The sequence below is a fragment of the Pseudorca crassidens genome, chromosome 1 (assembly GCF_039906515.1).
Source record: "Pseudorca crassidens isolate mPseCra1 chromosome 1, mPseCra1.hap1, whole genome shotgun sequence".
NCBI classification, from domain to species: Eukaryota; Metazoa; Chordata; class Mammalia; order Artiodactyla; family Delphinidae; genus Pseudorca; species Pseudorca crassidens.
The window spans coordinates 184795219-184802252 of record NC_090296.1 but is presented as its reverse complement, the minus strand read 5'-3'; the positions used below and the strand labels follow the sequence as shown (position 1 = coordinate 184802252).

The following is a 7034-nucleotide window of genomic DNA, read 5'->3' as shown; positions in this document are numbered from 1 at the left end:
TTTGTTTATCTTCTCAAAGAACCACCTTTTAGTTTTATTGTTCTTTGCTATTGTTTCCTTTATTTCTTATCTGATCTTTATGATTTCTTTCCTTCTGCTAACTTTGGGGTTTTTTTGTTCTTCTTTCTCTAATTGCTTTAGGTGTAAGGTTAGGTTGTTTATTTGACACCTTTCTTGAGGTAGGATTGTATTGCTATAAACTTCCCTCTTAGAACTGCTTTTGCTGCATCCCATAGATTTTGGGTCGTCGTGTTTTCATTGTCATTTGTTTCTAGGTATTTTTTGATTTCCTCTTTGATTTCTTCAGTGATCTCTTGTTTATTTAGTAGTGTATTGTTTAGCATCCATGTGTTTGTATTTTTTACAGTTTTTTTCCTGTAATTGATATCTAGTCTCAAAGCATTGTGGTCGGAAAAGATACCTGATGTGATTTCAATTTTCTTAAATTTACCAAGGCTTGATTTGTGACCCCAGATATGATCTATCCTGGAGCATTTTTCATGAGCACTTGAGAAGAAAGTGTATTCTGTTGTTTTTGGATGGAATGTCCTAGAAATATCAATTATTCCATCTTTTGTAATGTGTCGTTTAAAGCTTGTGTTTCCTTATTTATTTTCATTTTGGATGATCTGTCCATCGGTGAAAGTGCAGTGTTAAAGTCCCCTACTATTATTGTGTTACTGTCGATTTCCCCTTTTATGGCTGTTAGCGTTTGCCTTATGTATTGAAGTGCTCCTATGTTGGGTACATAAATATTTACAATTGTTATATCTTCTTCTTGGATTGATCCCTTGATCATTATGTAGTGTCCTTTTTTGTCTCTTGTAATAGTCTTTATTTTATTTTTAAAATTTTATTTATTTTATTTTTGGCTGCGTTGGGTCTTCGTTGCTGCACGCAGGCTTTCTCTAGTTGTGGGGCTACTCTTTGTTGCGGTGCACAGGTTTCTTATTACAGTGGCTTCTCCTGTTGCAGAGCACGGGCTCTAGGTGCACGGGCTTCAGTAGTTGCAGTACGCAGGCTCAGCAGTTGTGGCTTGAGGGCTTAGTTGGTCTGCAGCATGTGGGATCTTCCCAGACCAGGGCTTGATGCCATGTTCCCTGCATTGGCAGGCGGATTCTTAACCACTGCGCCACCAGGGAAGTCCCAATAGTCTTTATTTTGTCTGATATGAGAATTGCTACTCCAGCTTTGTTTTGATTTCCATTTGCATGGAATATCTTTTTCCATCCCCTCACTTTCAGTCTGTATGTGTCCCTAGGTATGAAGTGGGTCTCTTTTAGACAGCATATATACAGGTCTTGTTTTTGTATCCATTCAGCCAGTCTGTGTCTTTTGGGTGGAGCATTTAATCCATTTACATTTAAGGTAATTATCGATATGTATATTCCTATTACCATTTTCTTAATTGTTTTGGGTTTGTTTTTGTCTACCCTTGTGTTTCCTGCCTAGAGGAGTTCCTTTAGAATTTGCTGTAAAGCTGGTTTGGTGGTGTTGAATTCTCTTAACTTTTGCTTATCTGTAAAGGTTTCAATTTCTCCATTGAATCTGAATGAGATCCTTTCTGGGTAAAATAATCTTGGTTGTAGGTTCTTCCCTTTCATCACTTTAAATATGTCCTGCCACTCCCTTCTGGCTTGCAGAGTTTCTGCTGAAAAATCAGCTGTTAACCTTATGGGGATTCCCTTATATGTTATTTGTTGCTTTTCCCTTGCTGCTTTTAATATTTTTCCTTTGTATTTAATTTTTGATGGTTTGATTAGTATGTGTCTCTGCACGTTTCTCTTTGGGTTTATCCTGTATGGTACTCTCTGTGCTTCTTGGACTTGATTGACTATTTCCTTTCCCATGTTAGGGAAGTTTTCGACTATCATCTCTTCAAATATTTTCTCTGACCCTTTCTTTTTCTCTTCTTCTTCTGGGGCCCCTATAATTCGAATGTTGGTGCATTTAATGTTGTCCCAGAGGTCTCTGAGACTGTCCTCAGTTCTTTTCATTCTTTTTTCTTTATTCTGCTCCTTGGCAGTTATTTCCACTATTTTATCTTCCAGCTCACTTATCTGTTCTTCTGCCTCAGTTATTCTGTTATTGATTCCTTCTAGAGTATTTTTAATTTCAGTAATTGTGTTGTTCATCACTGTTTGTTTGCTCTTTAGTTCTTCTAGATCCTTGTTAAATGTTTCTTGTATTTTCTCCATTCTGTTTCTGAGATTTTGGATCATGTTTACTATCATTACTCTGAAATATTATTATTTTTCAATAAACTTATTTATTCATTTGTTTTTGGCTGCGTTGGGTCTTCGTTGTTGGGTCTTCATTGCTGCGTGTGGGCTATCTTTAGTTGTGGCAAGTGGGGCTTCTCCTCGTTGTGCTGCGTGGGCTTCTCATTGCGGTAGCTTCTCTTGTTTCAGAGCTTGAGCTCTAGGTGCGCGGGCTTCAGCAGTTGGAGCACATGGGCTCAGTAGTTGTGGCACACAGGCCCAGCTGCTCTGCGGCATGTGGGATCTTCCCAGACCAGGGCTCAAACCTGTGTCTCCTGCATTGGCAGGCGGATTCTTAACCACTGCGCCACCAGGGAAGTCCACTCTGAATTGTTTTCTAGGTAGGTTGCCTATTTTGTCTTCATTTATTTGGTCTTGTCGGTTTTTACCTTGCTCCTTCGTCTGTAACATATTTTTTTTTGTTTCTTTTTTTTTTGATGGGTGGTGCTGTATTCCTGTCTTACTGATTGCTTGGCCTGAGACATACAGCACTGGAGTTTGCAGGCAGTTGAATAGAGCTGGGTCTTGGTGCTGAGATGAGGACCTCGGGGAGGCCTCACTCCGACTGATATTCCCTGGGGTCTGAGGTTCTCTGTTAGTCCAGCAGTTTGGACTTGGAGCTTCCACCACAGGAGCTTGGGCCCGACCTCTGGCTTGGGAACCAAGATCCCACGAGGTTCATGGTGTGGTTAGAAAAAAAAAAAAAAGGAAGAAAGAAAGAAAAAAAGGAAGGAGCAGTGCAATATCGAAGAAAAAAATAAAATAAAACTAGAATGATAAAAAATATATTAAGACAAATAAAACTATAATTGAAACAACTGCAACAAGGGAAAATAAAACCACAACAGAAAGAAGAAAAAAATAAAAAGGTGTGGGGAACAAGCTAAAAGGAGAGGTCACTAACAAAGTACAAAGAACAAAATAAAATTAGAAAAATAAAAGATTTATTAGGAAAAATAAAAATATAAAAGAATCAATAACAATGAATCAACAGGTAAAACAGAACCCTAATCTAAAAGAGAAAAAAGAAATGAAAAGAAAAAAAAAGCCTTGGCTATTGGGGTGGAGTTTAGGTGGGGGTGGAACTTAGGCAGGGGTGCAGTTTAGGGTGGGGCGGGACCTAGGTGGGTGGGGGAGCGATGTTCAAGCATGGGGCGGGGCCTCTGCTTAGGACTTGCAAGGAAGGGGAGAGGTAAACTGTCCAAAGGAGGGCGTCTGGAGTGTGGAGTTCTGGAGTTTGGAGGTAAGACCCTGAGTGAGGGTGTGTGGGTGGGGTTTAGTCCCACCTAGTTGGAGGGGGTCTCCGAGTGTAGAGGTGGAGCCCTGGGTGGGGGTGTAGGGGCAGGACTTGGGTTCTGCATGGCAGGAGGGAGGCTCCGAGGGCAGAGGTTTAGGCTGGGGAGCCCAACAGGCTTCCCGGTGCCTAAGTGGACAGGGAAAGCACTGGCCGTGTTCCCTTCCGTTCCTTCGTGCCCCTCCCCACTGTCTCCCCCAGGGTCTCTTCCATCACTGCTGGACTCCTAACCGTGGGTGGGTCCCCCTCAGTGTAGGAACTCCTTCCCTTGCCCAGCCACTCCTCAGAGGTGCTGGTCCCGGAGGTCTGGCCTTTACTTTTGCTCCCCCTTCCCCACCTCACACCCCCTCAGGACCTGTGAGGCTGGAGGGGACCTTGGTGGGCAGAGGATCAGGCCTGGGATCTCAGCAGGTTCCTGGGGGCCCAAGCTGGCAGGGGAAACCTGGCCACGCTCCCTTTTGATCCTCTGCCCTCCCAACGGTTCCCCAATTTCCCCCTTTGGGCATGGGATCCCTTCCCCTCCCCCAGCCACCCCTCAGGGGTGCCAGTCCTGTCCCACCTCCACTTCTCCTCCTCCTTCACTCCCCCCATACCCCACTTCCTACCTGGTTACTGGGGGTTCCTCCCATCCCCTAAGGTGTCTGTGGTCCCCCACCGGTGCCTGGTAGGTGCCCTAGTTGTAAGAAGACACGAATTCTGTGTCCTCCCAGTACGCCAACTTGACCCTGCCTCCATCTATCTTTTTCTGTTTTGTTCATTTTCTGTTTTTGCTGTGAGTTCATAATAATAAAGAACACAGGGAATTCCCTGGTGGTCCAGTGGTTGGGACTCGGTGCTTTCACTGCTGTGGGCCTGGGTCCAGGTTCAACCCCTGGTTGGGGAACTAAGATCCTGCAAGCTTCGTGGGCACAGCCAAAAAAGAAAAAAGAACCCAGTGCCTACCAGTACTGGTTGGTGCTAAGTGGCCAGCATTTTTACCCACCTTTGCTTTTGTAATATCAGTGTAAATGTAAGTAGTGGAAAAAAGGCAAATAATATTTTGGTAGTATTATAAAAATAGTTTTGACCTTGCAGATCCCCTGAGAGGATCTTGGGGTCACCCAAGATTTTCAGAATATACTTTAAGAACTATTGAGTTATATAGTTATTTTCCTGTTCCTTCCTCCTAATTAAAAACACTTTATTGAGGGCTTCCCTGGTGGCGCAGTGGTTGAGAGTCCGCCTGCCGATGCAGGGAACATGGGTTCGTGCCCCGGTCCGGGAGGATCCCACATGCCGCGGAGCGGCTGGGCCCCTGAGCCACGGCTGCTGGGCCTGCGCGTCCGGAGCCTGTGCTGTGCAACAGGAGAGGCCACAGCAGTGAGAGGCCCGCGTACCGCAAAAAAAAAAAAAACACTTTATTGAGGTATAACTGACATACAATAAACTGCACATATGCTATTGGCTTCTTTACCCAGGGAAAGTCTTGAATTCTACTTTATCAGGCACACAGCATATAGTAGCACTTATTCCAGCCTTACCATGTATTCCCTGCCTCAGACTTGGAGTTAGCTATTTCTCCAAGCAGGCTTGCTCCCATTTAGAGGAGGGTGGTATTCAGAACACAAAATGTGGTTACTAGGCACACTCATTGCCACTGGTTTAAGATTGCTTCCAGGTCCTTTGAGTGACTAGAGTTAGGAGATAGATAGATAGGTAGTATGGGGGAGGAAAATTCATTTTTCCTGCTACCCTGTGTCTTGGCTGAGACCCCTGTAATAAAAGACAGATTAAAAAGAGAAAAAGAAACAGAAATTTGTCAACGTGTATACGTTATATATACATGGGAAATACCTGGGGAAAAATAAGTAACTCTCAGAGGTGACGTAGACCTCCAGCTTAAATACCATCTTCAGCTAAAGACAAAAGAAATAAAGGTGTGGGGGAGACCAGTTATGGGGAGGTTACAAGGAAAAGCATGGTAAACAGAAGTACAATTTGTTATTCAGATTTAAGTCGGTGCCTCCTCCATTGATAAGGGTCTAAAGTTGCCTCCAGGATCAACCTTTGTCCTTCTTGATAGAGAAGAGAGGAGGGCCCCCTTTGTAAATTTATGTCCTGCCTTAGAGGGAGGGTAGGGAGCTTTTCTTGTATCTGCTTCTTTTCAGTTGCTTTCAGCTCAAAATAATGCTCATGTTAAAGTGGCATTTTTTTTTTTTTTTTAAAGATTTTATAAGCATGGCTTTTTATTTATTTATTTATTTATTTATTTATTTATGGCTGTGTTGGGCCTTCGTTTCTGTGCGAGGGCTTTCTCTAGTTGCAGCGAGCGGGGGCCACTCTTCATCGCGGTGCGCGGGCCTCTCACTGTCACTGTCACAGCTTCTCTTGTTGCAGAGCACAGGCTCCAGACACGCAGGCTCAGTAGTTGTGGCTTACATGTCTAGTTGCTCCGCGGCATGTGGGATCTTCCCGGATCAGGGCTCGAACCCGTGTCCCCTGCATTGGCAGGCAGATTCTCAACCACTGCGCCACCAGGGAAGCCCAAAGTGGCATATTTTGGGGTGGCATATTCTGCTACCCTTCAATAGATAGACAGATAGGTTTAAAAATCAAGTTCATGTTGATATTTCTAATTAAAATTTAACAAGTTCAGGATATTTATTTCTTCTTTTATTTTATGCTATCTTTTTTTTTTTCTCATGCTGAAAATCTTGGTACCAAACAACAGTAATGTAACTATTTATTTTCTTGATCCTATGATATACCTGAAATAGTTTTTTTTTTGCCTTAATTTGTGCTTTTTATTTTTATATTAAAATTAAAAAGAATTTTATATTGGAGTATAGTTGATTTACAACGTTGTGTTAGTTTCAGGTGTACAGCAAAGTGACTGTTATACATACATATATATATATATATATTCTTTTTCAGATTCTTTTCCCATTTAGGATATTACAGAGTATTGAGTAGAGTTCCCTGTGCTCTACAGCAGGTCCTTGTTGATGATCTATTTTATATATAGTAGTGTGTATATGTTAATCCCAACCTCCTAATTTATCCTCCCCCACATTCTTTCCTTCTTTAAATTGAAGTATAGGTGACCTAAAACACTATGTTAGGGAAGCAAAGGAGTCTAAAGTAGTCCTTTTTTTTTTTTGGGTCCCACTGTGTAGCTTGTGGGATCTTAGTTCCCTGACCAGGGATTGAACCTGGGCCCTCGGCAGTGAAAGTGCCGAGTCCTGACCACTGGACCGCCAGGGAATTCCCTGGAGTAGTCCTTTTCAAGAATGGGTAAGGGAATTTGCCAGGAGGTATAGTAGGATGGTCTGGCAGTGTTAATTCTGTACCTGGGATTTGTAGTCATTAATTTAATGTGGCAACAATCAGCATGATTCTGAAGCTGCTGCCAGGCGGTCACGGGATATAGACGTAGGAGTCTAGTCAGGGCTGGGGTTTTCCAGGCAAATGCAGAGAAGAAAGAGAGGTGCAAAGGGGTT

The 7034-nt window shown here is 43.0% G+C and overlaps 1 non-coding gene across 1 annotated transcript; it reads right to left on the bottom strand.

The window, feature by feature from the left end:
- Positions 1–6725: 6725 nt before the first annotated feature.
- Positions 6726–6798, bottom strand: TRNAE-UUC (transfer RNA glutamic acid (anticodon UUC)). Its single transcript has one exon. It is a non-coding gene; the product is annotated as a tRNA-Glu (tRNA).
- Between the last annotated feature and the right edge of the window lie 236 nt (positions 6799–7034).